The 15,457-nt window shown below is 35.8% G+C and overlaps 1 non-coding gene across 1 annotated transcript; it reads left to right on the forward strand.

Annotated features, from left to right (window-relative positions):
- Nucleotides 1–566: 566 nt before the first annotated feature.
- Nucleotides 567–674, forward strand: LOC112731064 (small nucleolar RNA R71). The gene has a single exon (XR_003166859.1). It is a non-coding gene; the product is annotated as a small nucleolar RNA R71 (small nucleolar RNA).
- Nucleotides 675–15,457: the final 14,783 nt, after the last annotated feature.

The raw sequence follows: 15,457 nt of genomic DNA on the forward strand, positions 1-15,457 counted from the left end.
GAGATATTTTGTTCAGAGTTCTCTGTCTGTTGCTGAGTGGATGATGGAAAAGGTTTACTATTGTTAAACCTATTTCTTCCACCATTATTAAAGCCTTGTTGAGGCTTTTGTTGATCCTTCCATGAGAAATTTGGATGATTTCTCCTTGATGAGTTATAGGTGTTTCCATAAGGTTCACCTAAGTAATTTACCTCTGCTATTGCAGGGTTCTCAGGATCATAAGCTTCTTCTTCAGAAGATGCCTCTTGAGTACTGTTGGATGCAGCTTGCATTTCATTCAGACTCTGAGAAATCATATTGACTTGCTGAGTCAATATTTTGTTCTGAGCCAATATGGCATTTAGAGTATCAATTTCAAGAACTCCCTTCTTCATAGGCGTCCCATTACTCACAGGATTCCTCTCAGAAGTGTACATGAATTGGTTATTAGCAACCATGTCAATGAGTTCTTGAGCTTCTGTAGGCGTTTTCTTTAGGTGAATGGATCCACCTGCAGAAGTATCCAATGACATCTTAGTTAATTCAGACAGACCATCATAGAATATGTCCAGGATGGTCCATTCTAAAAGCATGTCAGAAGGACACTTTTTGGTCAGTTCTTTGTATCTCTCCCAAGCTTCGTAGAGGGATTCACCTTCTTTCTGTCTGAAGGTCTGAACATCCACTCTAAGCTTACTCAGCTTTTGAGGAGGAAAGAACTTGGCTAAGAAAGCCTTGACCAGCTTATCCCAAGAGTTCAGGCTATCTTTGGGTTGAGAGTCCAACCATATTCTAGCTCTGTCTCTTACAGCAAAAGGGAAAAGCATGAGCCTGTAGACTTCAGGATCTACTCCATTAGTCTTAACAGTATCACAGATCTGCAAAAAATTCAGTTAAGAACTGAAAAGGATCTTCAGATGGAAGTCCATGAAACTTGTAGTTTTGTTGCATTAGAGAAACTAGCTGAGGTTTCAGCTCAAAATTGTTTGCTCCAATGGTAGGGATAGAGATGCTTTTTCCATGTAAATTGGAATTTGGTGCAGTAAAGTCACCAAGCATCCTCCTTGCATTATTATTATTTTTGGCTGCCATCTCCTCTTCTTGTTCGAAAATTTTTGAAAGGTGCTTGCTGGATTGTTGTAATTGAGCTTCTCTTAGTTTCCTCTTCAGAGTCCTTTCAGGTTCTGGATCTGCTTCAACAAGAATATTCTTGTCTTTGCTCCTGCTCATATGAAAAAGAGGGAACAAAAAAATAATAATAATAGGGATCCTTTTTACCACAGTATAGAGGTCCCTGTGTGAGTAGAAGAAAAGAAGAAGAAAAGAATGTAATGTAAGGAAAGAAACACAAGGGTGAGGAGAGCAGAGATGTGAGATGAGAGAGAGAGAATTTTCGAAAATTATTTTTGAAAAAGAGTTAGTGATTTTCGAAAATTATTTTTGAAAAAGGTTAGTAATTTTCGAAAATTAAAATCAAAAATTAAAATAATTAGTTAATTAAAAATAATTTTTGAAAAAGAGGGAGATATTTTCGAAAATTAGAGAGAGAGAGTTGGTTAGGTAGTTTTGAAAAAGATAAGAAACAAACAAAAAATTAGTTAGTTAGTTGAAACAAATTTTGAAAATCAATTTTTGAAAAGATAAGAAGATAAGAAGTTAGAAAAGATATTTTAAAATCAAATTTTTGAAAAAGATAAGATAAGAAGATATTTTTAAAAAGATATGATTGAAATTAGTTTTTGAAAAAGATTTGAATTTTAGAATCACAATTAATGACTTGATTCACAAGAAATCACAAGATATGATTCTAGAACTTAAAGTTTGAATCTTTCTTAGCAAGCAAGTAACAAACTTGAAATTTTTGAATCAAAACATTAATTGATGATGTTATTTTCGAAAATTATGAGATAAAATTAAGAAAAATATTTTTGAAAAATATTTTTATAATTTTCGAAAATAACTAAGAAAAATGAAAAAGATTTGATTTTTGAAAAAGATTTTGAAAAAGATAAGATTTTTAAATTGAAAATTTGATTTGACTCATAAAAACAACTAGATTTTAAAAATTTTTGAAAAATTCAAATCTAATTTTCGAAATTTTAAGAGGGAAAAAGGGAAAGATTTTTTTTTATTTTTGAATTTTTAATGATAAAAGAGAAAAACATGAAAATGATGCAATGCATGAAAATTTTGGATCAAAACAATGAATGCATGCAAGAATGCTATGAATGTCAAGATGAACACCAAGAACACTTTGAATGTCAAGATGAACATCAAGAACTTTTTTGAAAAATTTTTAATGCAAAGAAAATATGCAAGACACCAAACTTAGAAATCTTTCATGTTCAGACACTATGAATGCAAAAATGCACATGTAAAACAAGAAAAGATGCAAAACAAGAAAACATCAAGATCAAACAAGAAGACTTACCAAGAACAACTTGAAGATCATGAAGAACACCATGAATGCATGAATTTTTCGAAAAATGCAAAGAATTTTTAGAAAAAATGCAATTGACACCAAACTTATAACATGACACATGACTCAAACAAGAAACACAAAAAATATTTTTGATTTTTATGATTTTCTAATTTTTTTGGTATTTTTCGAAAATTGATTGAAAAAGAAAAATAAGGATTCCAAAATTTTTAATATGAATTCCAGGAATCTTGCCATGTTAGTCTAAAGCTCCAATCTGAGGGTTAGACATGGCTTAATAGCCAGTTAAGCTTTAGCATGAATATGCGAGTAATTCATTCAATTTTAGGCCAAAACCTCAGTCCAAAAGAATTTAGACATGGCTTTATAGCCAGCCATGCTTCAACATGCTTCATGAAACACTAGAATTCATTCTTAAAAATTCTGAAGAAAAATATATTTTTGAAAAGATTTATATTTTTTTTTTTCGAAAACAGATGAGAAATTTTTGAAAGATTTTTGAAAAATTTTTTAAAATAAAACAAAAAGAAAATTACCTAATCTGAGCAACAAGATGAACCGTCAGTTGTCCAAACTCGAACAATCCCCGGCAACGGCGCCAAAAACTTGGTGCACGAAATTGTGATCTCAGGTAACGGCGCCAAAAAAAACTCTGTACGCACGTCTTAATAAATTGTTTTTCATTCACAACTTCGATACAACTAACCAGCAAGTGCACTGGGTCGTCCAAGTAATAAACCTTACGTGAGTAAGGGTCGATCCCACGGAGATTGTTGGTATGAAGCAAGCTATGGTCACCTTGTAGATCTCAATCAGGCGGATATAAAATGGTTACGGAGTTGTCGAAAATATATAATAAAATAAGGATAGAAATACTTATGTTAATCATTGGTGAGAATTTCAGATAAGCGCGTAGAGATGCTTTCGTTCCTCTGAACCTCTGCTTTCCTGCTGTCTTCATCCAATCAATCCTACTCCTTTCCATTGCTGGCTTTATGTAAGGACATCACCGTTGTCAATGGCTACTTTTTATCCTCTCTGGAAAATGGTCCGATGTGCTATCACTGCATGGCTAATCGTCTGGAGGCATCACCCTTGTCAATGGCTGCATCCCATCCTCTTGTGAAAATGGTCCAAATGCTCTGTCACAGCACGGCTAATCATCTGAGGTTCTCGATCATACTGGAATAGGATTCACCCTCCTTTTGCGTCTGTCACTATGCCCAGCACTCGCGAGTTTGAAGTTCGTCACAGTCATTCAATCCCAGAGTCCTACTCGGAATACCACAGACAAGGTTTCGACTTTCCGGACTCTCATGAATGCCGCCATCAATCTAGCTTATACCACGAAGATTCTGATTAAGAGATCCAAGAGATACTCATTCAATCTAAGGTAGAACGGAAGTGGTTGTCAGGCACGCGTTCATAGGGAATGATGATGATTGTCACGTTCATCACATTCAGGTTGAAGTGCGAATGAATATCTTAGAAGCGGAATAAGTTGAATTGAATAGAAAAACAGTAGTACTTTGCATTAATCTTTGAGTAACAGCAGAGCTCCACACCTTAATCTATGGAGTGCAGAAACTCTACCGTATGAAAATACATAAGTGAATATAGGGTAAGCATGGCTGAGTGGACAGCCTCCCATGGAGGTCTAGAGATCTCAAAATGATCAAAAGATAATCCAAAGATGTCTAATACAATAATAAAAAGTCCTATTTATAATAAACTAGCTACTAGGGTTTACAGAAGTAAGTAATTGATGCATAAATCCACTTCCAGGGCCCACTTGGTGTGTGCTTGGGCTGAGCTTGAATGTTACACGTGCAGAGGTCATTCTTGGAGTTGAACGCCAGTTTGTAACGTATTTATGGCGTTCAACTCTAGTTTGTGACGTGTTTCTGGTGTTTAACTCCAAACAGCAGCATAGAACTGGCGTTCAACGCCCTTTTACATCGTATAAACTCGGCCAAAGTATAGACTATTATATATTGCTGGAAAGCCTTGGATGTCTACTTTCCAACGCAATTGGAAGTGCGCCATTTTGAGTTCTGTAGCTCCAGAAAATCCACTTTGAGTGCAGGGAGATCAGAATCCAACAGCATCAGCAGTCCTTCTTCAACCTCTGAATCTGATTTTTGCTCAAGTCCCTCAATTTCAGCCAGAAAATACCTGAAATCACAGAAAAACACACAAACTCATAGTAAAGTCCAGAAATGTGAATTTAACATGAAAACTAATGAAAACATCCCTAAAAGTAACTAGATTCTACTAAAAACATACTAAAAACAATGCCAAAAAGCGTATAAATTATCCGCTCATCAGCACACGAACTTAGGATTTAGACATATGCTTCGAAACAATGTGTGCAGTTATTAAATTTACCCATGAGAGTTCAAATTTATGCTAGAAAGACCATTAATTATTGAAATTAAAACAAAAGCAAGAACATTAAATCATGGGCTGCCTCCCATGGAGCACTCTTTTATTGTCACTAGCTTGACATTGGCTCCTCGTTAGGGTGGATGATGACTGTGGTGCCTTAGCTTGTCCCCTCTCACTGTGAGCTTTCTTCCTGTGCCTTGATGAACAATCTCTATATACTCCAACGAGAGTATCTTATTGACAGTGTAGAAATCACCAGTTTGTGGATTTGTCTCCAACTGCTGGTAGATCAGTTTCACTTTGTCTCCTTCTGAGAATCCCTCAGTTGGTATTTTCTTGTTTTTTCACCCTTTTGGAACCTTTTTCTTGCTCTTCTTTTCTTTCTTTAGTGACCCTTCCTTCTTTGCAGCAGTTTTTTTGTCTGGAATTTTCTTCTCAATGATTGATTCTATGGTCTTTTGCTTCAAAGGTGGTCTGATGAGTGCCTCCTTGGGCTTTTCCTTCCAATTCAAGTCTTCCTCTTCAACTCTCATGCAGCTTTTCTCTTCAGTAGTATGCTGGATTTCCTTAAAGACATTTAGAGTGATCTTCTCATCATGTGCTCTCAGAGTCATTTCTCCCTTTTCCACATCAATGATGGCTCTTGCTGTGGCTAGGAAAGGTCTTTCCAATATGATGGAATCGCTTTCCTCTTCATCCAGATCTAAGATCACAAAATCTGCTGGAAATATGAATTTATCCACCTTGATTAAGAGGTTCTCAACCACTCCATTAGGGATCACCATTGATCTGTCAGCAAGTTGCAAGGTCATCCTTATAGGTTTTACTTCTTCTATGAACAACTTCCTCATCATAGATAAGGGCATCAGATTGATACTTGATCCTAACTCACACAATGCCTTATCAATTACTATATTTCCAATAGTGCTAGGCAGAAAGAAACTCCCAGGATCTTTGAGTTTTGGTGGGAGGCCTTTTTGAATCACTGCACTACATTCTTGTGTCAAGATCACAGTTTCCTTCTCATTCCAACTTCTTTTTTTGTTGATGAGCTCCTTGAGGAATTTATCATATAGAGGCATTTGCACCAATACTTCAGCAAGATGGATATTGATTTCCAGCTTCTTAAAAACTTCCAGAAATTTGGGAAACTGTTGATCCTTGAGCTCTCTTTGCAATCTTTGAGGGTACGGCAAAGGAGGGATGTAGTGTTTAACTTCCTTTCTCTGTTCTTGTGGAGGCTCTATCATGACTTGTTTTCCCTTCTTTGAAGTTTGTGATTCTTCATCCTTCTTTCTGAGCTCTTTCTGGTCCTTTTCTTTGATTGTCACTTCTTCCTTGTTGTTGGCCTTATCATCCTCTGCTGACTTTTTGTTAGCTTCTTTGTTATTCTCCAATGTCTTTCCACTCCTAAGTTGAATTGCTTTACATTCTTCCTTGGGGTTGGGAATAATGCCACTTGGCAAGGCAGTGGTTGGTCTTTCAGCTACTGTTTGCTTGGACAGCTGTCCAATTTGTCTTTCCAGATTCCTCAGTGAAGCTTCATGGTTCTTGTTGGCCAATTCTTGATGCTTGATCATTTTCTCCATCATCATCTCCAGGGTAGAGATTCTTTGAGATTCTTGGGGTGGTTGTGGCTGAGTGTGGGATGTAGATGCGGGATGAAAGTTATTTTGGTTAGTTGATGGGTTATTGGGTGGATAGAAGTTGGGTTGGGGTTGATTGTTTTGTGGTTTTCTGGGTAGATTTTGGTTAGTGTTTTGATGGTTTTGGTGGTTTGTGTTGCAGAAACTATTTTGGTTGGAGTTCCTTTGCCAAGGTTGCTAGTTCTGGTTCTCTCCCCATTTCAGATTGGGGTGGTTTCTCCAAGATGAGTTGTAAGTGTCTCCATGGAAATCATTTGGTCCAGAACCTTGATTGTGCATTTACTGCACTTGTTCAGGCTGCTATTCTTCATAACTTTCCTCCTGCTGTCCCTACACCCCTGGTGGTTGGTTAGTTGTGCTCACTGCTGCAAGTTATAATCCATCCATCCTCTTTGTCATCATCTCAATTTACTGTTGAAGCTGCTGGTGCATGAGTTTATTCTGAGCTAATATTGTATCAACTCCTTCAAGTTTAAATACACCTTTCTTTGGAGCTGCTTGCCTTTCAGAAGAGTAGAAATACTCATTTTTGGCCACCATGTCTATAAGATCATGTGCCTCTTGAGCAGTCTTCATCATTTGTAAGGATCCTCCTAAAGAATAATCTAAAGCTTTTCTTGAAGGCAAGGACAAGCCTTCATAGAAATTCTATAGCTCCACCCATTCACTGAACATTTCTTCTGGACACCTTCTGATCAAGGCTTTATACCTCTCCCGTGCTTCATACAATGATTCTCCTTCTAACTGTCTGAAGGTTTGCACATCAGTTTTCAGCTTGATGACTCATTGAGGTGGATAGAATTTGGCTAGAAATTTGCTAACCAAATCATCCCAATTGGTGATGCTTTCTTTAGGGAAGGTTTCTAACCAATGTGTGGCTTTATCTCTAAGTGAAAATGGGAATAACAAGAGTTTGTAGATGTCAGGATGGACTCCATTGGTTTTGACAGTGTCACAAATTCTCAAAAACACAGAGAGGTGTTGGTTTAGGTCTTTAGCAGCACTTCCTCCATATTGACAATTATTTTGAACCAGGGTAATCAGTTGAGGCTTGAGTTCGAAGTTATTGGCATGGACATTGGGGGTTAGGATACTGCTCCCACAATTCCTTGGGTTGGGAATAGGGTAAAAGGCTAAAACTCTTCTCTGAGGCTGGCCATTGTTGTTAGCCACATCCTCAGGTGGATTTGGGATGTTACCCTCCATCTCTTGATCCTCTTCTTCTGATTCTTCTTCTCCTATAACTCCCTTTCCTCTTGCTTCTCTTCTCAATCTCAAGAATGTCCTCTCTGGCTCAGAATCAAAAGAGGTGGATGCACCTCTTCTTCCTCCTGGCATACAACACAAACAAAACCAGAAAACTAAAATAAAACACTCTACTGCTAGAGTGTTGTTAAGGTTAGTTGAAACAAAATCTCAAACAGTAAAAATTCTTAACAAAAACAAAGAAAAAGTGCTTAATCTAGATTATCACCTACTTAACCATTGTCAATCTAAATCAATCCCCGGCAACGGCGCCAAAAACTCGATGAGGGAAAAACGATTCGACACAAACTCACCGGTAAGTGTACCGGGTCACATCAAGTAGTAATAACTCACAGGAGTGAGGTCAATCCCACAGGGATTGATGGATTGAGCAACTTTAGTATGGTGATGAATTTAGTTAAGTGAATATTTGATGATTTTGGTGAGATTTGATTTACAGAAACTAAATTGAAAGTAAACTAAAATGCAGAATAAAAATTGGCAGAATCTTAGAGTGCAGAAGAAACAGAAACTTAAAGTGCAAGAAATTAAAAGAGCTGAAACTTAAATTGCAAGAAAAGTAAATAGCTGAAACTTAAAGTGCAAGAAATATAAATTGCTGAATCTAAACTGCTGGAAAACTTAAATTGCATGAATGATAATGGGATTTGGGTGTTGGGAATCAAAACAGAACTGGAAAAGTAAATTGCAACGAATTAGAAAATTCTCAGATGAAGAAATGTAGAAAATAGATCAATTAGGATTTTAGTACCAAAACAGAAATGAAAACAGAAGAATCAAAGCAGAATGAAAACTTATATCTATTCTGAAATCTTAAAAGAGAATGAAAAATTACAGAAGAATAACAAAACAGAAAGAAAACTAAGATCTCAATTGCTCTCTTAATAAAATAGAAAACAAGAAATTGCAAGTGAAATAAAAGTGGAAGGAAAGCTAAGATCAGATCTCCAATTCTTTAAAATACAAAAGGAAAAGTAAAAGATGACTTCAATATGAATAAATGCAGCAGAATTCTTTAATTCAAGTTCTCAGATCCAAAACAGAAAGTAAAACGTTGCAGAAGAGAAAAAACGAAAAAAGAAAGGAAAATTCAGATCTGATCTCAATTCTAAAATTTTTAAAAAAATGAAAATTAAAAGAGAGCTCCCCTATGAAATCAAATTCCTATCTATTTATACACTTTCCAATTCTGGCTTCCCGTGCTTGAAGTGGGCTTTTTGGCCTTGTATGAAGTGGATCAAAATTGCAGCTTCCAGGGGAACGTTGCGTTCTCATAGTGAGCGCAGTGTTCACTTTTCCACGCGTATACGTCCCTGACGCGTGCGCGTCCTTTTGCACTTTTTGCTCATCCACGCGTACGCGTACGCGTCACCATCAATCTCTAGCTCCAAACACGCCCGCACGTCCCTATCTCGCGTACACATCATTGGTAGCGTTCTCTTAATGAGCGCTACGTTGGCTTAGTGAGCGCTGCCCATGCGTGCGCATCCTCTACGCGTGCGCGTGGGTAGCAAAATCTCAATTCAGGCTTCAGCGCCAACCTCGCGTGCGCGTGCTTTGTCCCATGTGACCCTTCGACGCGTGCGCGTCGTTTGGAAAATTTTGCCTCCAAATTTGAACATGCCCGAAAACGCTGGCTTGCTGAACGTAGCGCTCTCTTTTGAAACGAGCGCCAAACACTTCCACGCGTATGCATCATGCACACATACGCGTGGGTCTTCGAAAATTGCCCCTGACGTGTAAGCGTGCCATGCGCGTGCGCGTCGCTTACTGAGCGTGGCGTTCTTTGTTTGAACGCTACGTTATTCTGCAGTGCTTCTCCATTTCTTCATTTTCTCACCTAAAATCAACCAAACAAGCAATCAAAGTCTCACTAAAATCATAAGAATTTGCATCATTCATAATAATCACTTAATTCTTGCATAAATCTCATGATTTTGTATAAAATAAATGATGTTTGATTGAATCAAATAATCATAAAATTCCACTCCAACCACTTACTTATTGTGCAAGAAAGTTCATAAAACCTAATGAAACAAATGAAAAATTCTTGTGAAACTAGCATAAGATGACTTGTCATCAGAGGAATATACCTCAATGTTGCTTTCAATGTTATCGGGAGAAGGCTCTTCTAACTCAAGGGGTTCACTTGTAGGTGTAAATTCATAACTAGGATGGCTTGATTATTGATCATCATCACCAAGGGAACTTACTTCTTGATCTATCCCGTCCAATTCTTCATAAGGAACATGCCTTGGAGGTTGTGCACTAGCCTCCTCAACAATGATTTCAAGCTTCTTGGAGGAATACTCTATAACTCTAGATCCCCATGGAGGTTCAGCATCTCCTAAGTCTTCAACCCCTTCTTCCCCTTCAACAATTACGGCTTCCTCCAATTGTTCCAATTCAAAGTCACATTCCTCACTTTCCACTGGAATTCCTAATTTCTCCTTCATGCTATGTTCCTCATTTGATTCTCCACATGCAGCCATAGGGGTACTTTGAGTGTTGAAGCGCAGTGAAGCTAAATTATCTACTACCTCGGTCAAGGTAGCTATGAACTCCAGTGTCGTCCCTAGCATTTCTCTTTGCCCTTGAAAAATAAGATCAAGAGTGTCATCCATTGGAGGTTGGGGTGGATGGAAGGGTTCATCGGTTGGGAGAAGGGGTTCATAATAGGAGGGTGGTTCATCACGATAAGGATGTGGCGGTTCAACACTCTCCATCTTTTCCACTTGTTGCACAACACACTATAATCCCTTGTTCTCAAGTTGAGATTCCAAGATCTCTTTCATGCTCCGCTCTTTGGTTGACTTTCCACATTCATCCGTGAAAATGCTTTGTTTGTTGCATGAGTCCCATGAGTCGATAGTGGCTCTCGTTTTGGCAATGTTAGCCATGAGAGTTTTATGTGCTTTTTGGCCTTCCTCTCGCTCCATTTGATGAATGGTTGCTTGAAGTCGATCCATTGCTTCCTTATAATGATCCCGTGGCTCTTGTTCTGCTTGGCTAACATAATTAGGATCATATTGCTCTTGGATTGATGGATATGGACATTCCCCTATGGAGGGTTGTGGTGGAAAGAAAAATTCATCTTGTGGTTGAAATTTTGCATACATTAGAGGTGGTGTATATTGAGGTGGTGGTTCTTGGGAGTAATTGTGTTGGAATGTGGGTGGTTCTATGTATGATTCATATGGCTCGTAAGATGGGTTTTATGGTGGATAAGGGTTAGGATCATATGAAGGTGTTTGGCAGTATGGGGCTTGTGAGTATGGTGGTTCAAAGCTATGTTGAAGAGGGGGTTCATAGGCATACAGTGGTGGTTGTTGGTAGTCACAAGGAAGTCCACCATATCCATTGTCTTGGTATGCATCATGGAATGGCCCTTACTCGTAGTACATTGGAGAGGGTTGTTGCCATGGAGGTTGTCCATAAGCTTGAGGCTCCTCCCACCTTTGATTGTCCCAACCTTGATACATGTTCTCATTGTAGCTTCCATTCCCTACAATAAAATTTGAACCAAACTCATAGTCAAAGGGGTGAGAATTCATAATGAAAGGAGAAAATAAAAACAAGAACTAATAAGAAATGAGTAAACAAAGTCTAAAACTAGCACAAACTAACAAAAAAGCAAAAGGCAAACATATTCACAATATTTACAATAACCAATAAAAAGGCACACATTTGCAATTCCCCGGCAATAGCGCCAAAATTTTGACGGAGGAAAATTGTCGGTAAAGATTTTCACAAAGATATCACGTTGCAAGTATAGTTCTAAACCAGCAAATTATCCTCGGTCAATGTTTAAATTGTTTGTCACTTAAGCAAAGCCAATAAAATTAACTGAAGTATTTAAACCTCGGGTCGTCTCTCAAATAATTACAGGGAAGTGTAGTTTATTATCGGTTATGGGAAAGTCTATTTTTGGGGTTTTTGAAATAAGGAACAAGAAAATATAGATTGCGAGAAAAATAAACTAATAACTAAGAAAGCTCCTAGCAAGGATTGAGACTTAGAAGTCCTATCCTCATTATCATCGTCAATTGTGATAGTAAATGTGAATTGCCTTCACTTAGTTAACCTCTAACCAATGGAGGAAGGTCAAGTGCATACAATCAACTTGAGTTCACAAGTCCTAGTCAACTCATAGTGAGAGACTAGCTTTGGTGAAGTTCAAGCTAATCGGCAATCTTCAATTACCATTCAACAAAAGACTTTTGATAACTCAAGAGTCTCTAAATAATCAATCCAAGTCAAGAACATAAAAATCTAAATTAAAATCCACCCAAGCATTTTATCAAACACTTGGAAGGCACAAAATAAAAGCATAGAGAATTAATAAGAGATAATAAAATCTAAGATACCCAATTGCAAGACAACAATAACCAATAATTAAAGAAAGAACAATAATATAAAAATATGAATTGCATTAATCTAAATCAAAGGGAGCAAGAGTGCATCAACAATGAAGTAAACAAACGGAAGCAATAACAAAGAAACTAAAAGAAGTAAGATGCTAGAACAAACAAGAGTAAAGGAAAACTAAATTAAAGCAATGTGAAAATCTAAATCTAAGAAGAAATAAGACTAAAAACCCTAAAACATAGAGAGAGGAGAGATCATCTCTCTCTCTCTAGAAATCTACCTCTAAAACCTAAAGTGTGAATGAATGAATAGTGATTAATTCCCCCTTCCAGCTTCACTCTACAGCCTCCAATCTGTATTTTCGGGCCTGAAACTAGGTCAAAAGTAGCCCAGAAATTGCCCTCAGCGAACACGCTTTACTGAGGCACGTGACGCTCGTCACGCGTACGCGTTGCTGAACGAATTCCTGGTCACGTGTTCGCGTCGCTACCAGCTTCTGAAATTCTCAATTTCTTGTGTTCCTTCCACTTTTGCATGCTTCCTGTCCATCCTTTAAGCCATTCCTGCCCTATAAACCCTGAAAACACTTAACAAACATATTACGACATCGATTGGTAATAAGAGATGATTAAAAATTAGCAATTTTAAAGCCAAAGAAACATGTTTTCAATCATAGCACGAAATTAGGAAGGAAACTTAAAAACATGCAATTTACATGAATAAGTGTGAGAATAGTTGACAAAATCCAATCAATTCAGTACAAAATAAACTATAAAATAGTGGCTCATCACTCAACTCATTAACAATTGAGCCTATTTCTTAAGTTCAAGCTCGGCTCACCGAAAGCTCACGAGCTGACTCAAATAATAGGAATATAATCTATAATTCTATATCAATAAATTATAACTTATATATTTTAAAAAATATTTAAAAATATCAATTTTATATATTATTTATCTATCAATAAATTATAATTTTTTTATTTTTGTCCTACATTAAATATATATATATATATATAATAGCTCACGAGGTAATGAGCTGAGCTTATCCAAGTTCAACCTCGACTCATTTAATTTATGAGCTTAATTCCAGGCTCAAAATTAGCTCACCAGCTCACAGGTTTAGCTTATCGAGCTATTAACGAGTCGAGTTCGAGCTGACTTGACTTACTTCCGTCCCTATTACGAGGTCATCAATGAAAGTTAACTACCAATGATGACTTGTTTGACTGATATTTATTGATACTTCGCCGTCGGTAAAACTGTCAGTCAGTAAAATGAATTTATCTAGTAGTGTTATATCTCGAAGGCTTCACTAAACAAGTAAAAGATTAATTTTCCTTTCAATAATTGAAGAATCTATCAACCATTTATGGATTGTGTAGATGTTTAGTAGAAACAAAAAAGTAAAATGTATATTACTTGATTGATCAGTTTATTCGTTTGATATTAACTCTTTTAGTTTTTTATAGCTTTTATAGAATAATCGTTTTTATCAATGAACATAATGAAGACAAAGTTAAAAAATAAGATAGAAGACAACTTTCTCATGAATAGTTTAGTTTATTGAAAAAAAAATTTGTTGAAAGGTTTAATTTTGATTTAATTATTAAAAATTTTAAATCACTCAAAATTCGAAAAGTACTATTCTAAAGTATTTTATAATCTTTATCTGTATAAACATTAATTTTATTATCATCTTATTGGCGATTCTTAAAAATAATTATATTTATAAATTTTATTTTAATATAGATACCGTTATGTAACTTTTATGTTAAAATTTATGTGTCCTCCAATAATTTCCCTTCAAGTTCTGCCACTGCATACACTTTTCTATCCTTGGTACATTTGTGAGTTTATAGATGATAAAGTTGATGTTGAAATTAAACCCCATTTAGAATTAAATTATTCTTTTGCAGAATATAAGTTATTTTTTAGAAATCTTGTGTAGTTTCATAAATCAAGAACGGATAGACAAATCACCAAAACCAATTTTGGAAGAGCCATCTATTGCTGCTTCTGTCACCCCGGAGTTGTTACTTGTTGAAATTGGAATTTAGTGATTGTTCAAATCGGAAATGTTAATGTCTCGAAGAGTAAGTCAAATTTCAAAGGGAGAGAAGAAAAGCAAAACATATAAAGGAGCAAAATTTAACTATACCAAAATACTAATTTAGATGTGTACATTCACGCACACAAAGTTGAGTAATAAAGTAATACTTGAAATTGGTCGTTGTGCATTAAAATAATAGGGAACCACATCAAAAATTGACAAAAATGACCAATCACATCAATTATATTTCTGAAATCCACAAAAGTACACCATATTAGTTTATAATAATGTGATAAATCACTTGAAGAAAAAAAGTTAAGAAACTAATAATATGATACATTTTTGCCTATCTCAAGGACAACAGATAAAATTGAGTAGTATAAGCTACCAATACAAAGAACTACTTTAGGACTGGACTTACACACAAAGTTATACGATTGACTAAAACCAAAACCGTGTTAGAATTGTATTGCTTCTTCATGTGCCATTGATAGATCTGCTAAAAAGGTGTGTGCTATAGAGTAAAGCCAGATTACCATGAATGGAATGAAGATTAAATTTCGTCATAATTTGAATGCTTTAATACAATTTCTTTTGTTTCACTTTTTTTCCGATACAAAAATTGTATTGCTTGCATTTATAAATCTTTTTGTTTGCATAACATAATTACATTGCCTTCATAAGTTAATTGAAAGCAATTAAGGACTGATAATAAATAACTAACTGGAAATAGTATTAAATTAAGACATCAAAAAATATAATCAAGAGGGATTTCCAAAATTTTCTTACATCAATTTAAACCGGCAAAATCCTTCCTCAAATTACTATGAAATTTATATATGTTTTGTTAAAGCATCTAAAAAAATAGTTTATTTTAAAAGAAAAATTTAATTCCATAAAGTTTTACATTAGCTTTTTTAATTACTCTATCCAAATTTTCTTGCAAGGGAGTTACGTTTGATAATGCCAATCATGTACCGGAAGAAGTAGACTATTCACTAACTATCGCTTCTCTCTCAAACTTAAAAATACTACTCACTACTCATCTCTCAAACAGGTTCTCACAATTATGTGATTAAGCAGACTCAATCTAGGCTTGTTTAATGTGTGAATGTTGGGCATTGATTTCTTCTTAAAGGCTTAAAATTTGTTGGTAAATTGATTGTTGAAAAAGGAATATATATATATATATATATATGGTGAAGGTTAAATATAATGCATTTATTATAGTAATTAAATTCATGTGAATGCATTTATAACTGTTACATTTATAGGCATTGTTTTTAATTTCTATTAAAATATACCCAATAAATAAATT

The sequence above is a fragment of the Arachis hypogaea genome, chromosome 12 (assembly GCF_003086295.3).
Source record: "Arachis hypogaea cultivar Tifrunner chromosome 12, arahy.Tifrunner.gnm2.J5K5, whole genome shotgun sequence".
In the NCBI taxonomy this organism is placed as follows: Eukaryota; Viridiplantae; Streptophyta; class Magnoliopsida; order Fabales; family Fabaceae; genus Arachis; species Arachis hypogaea.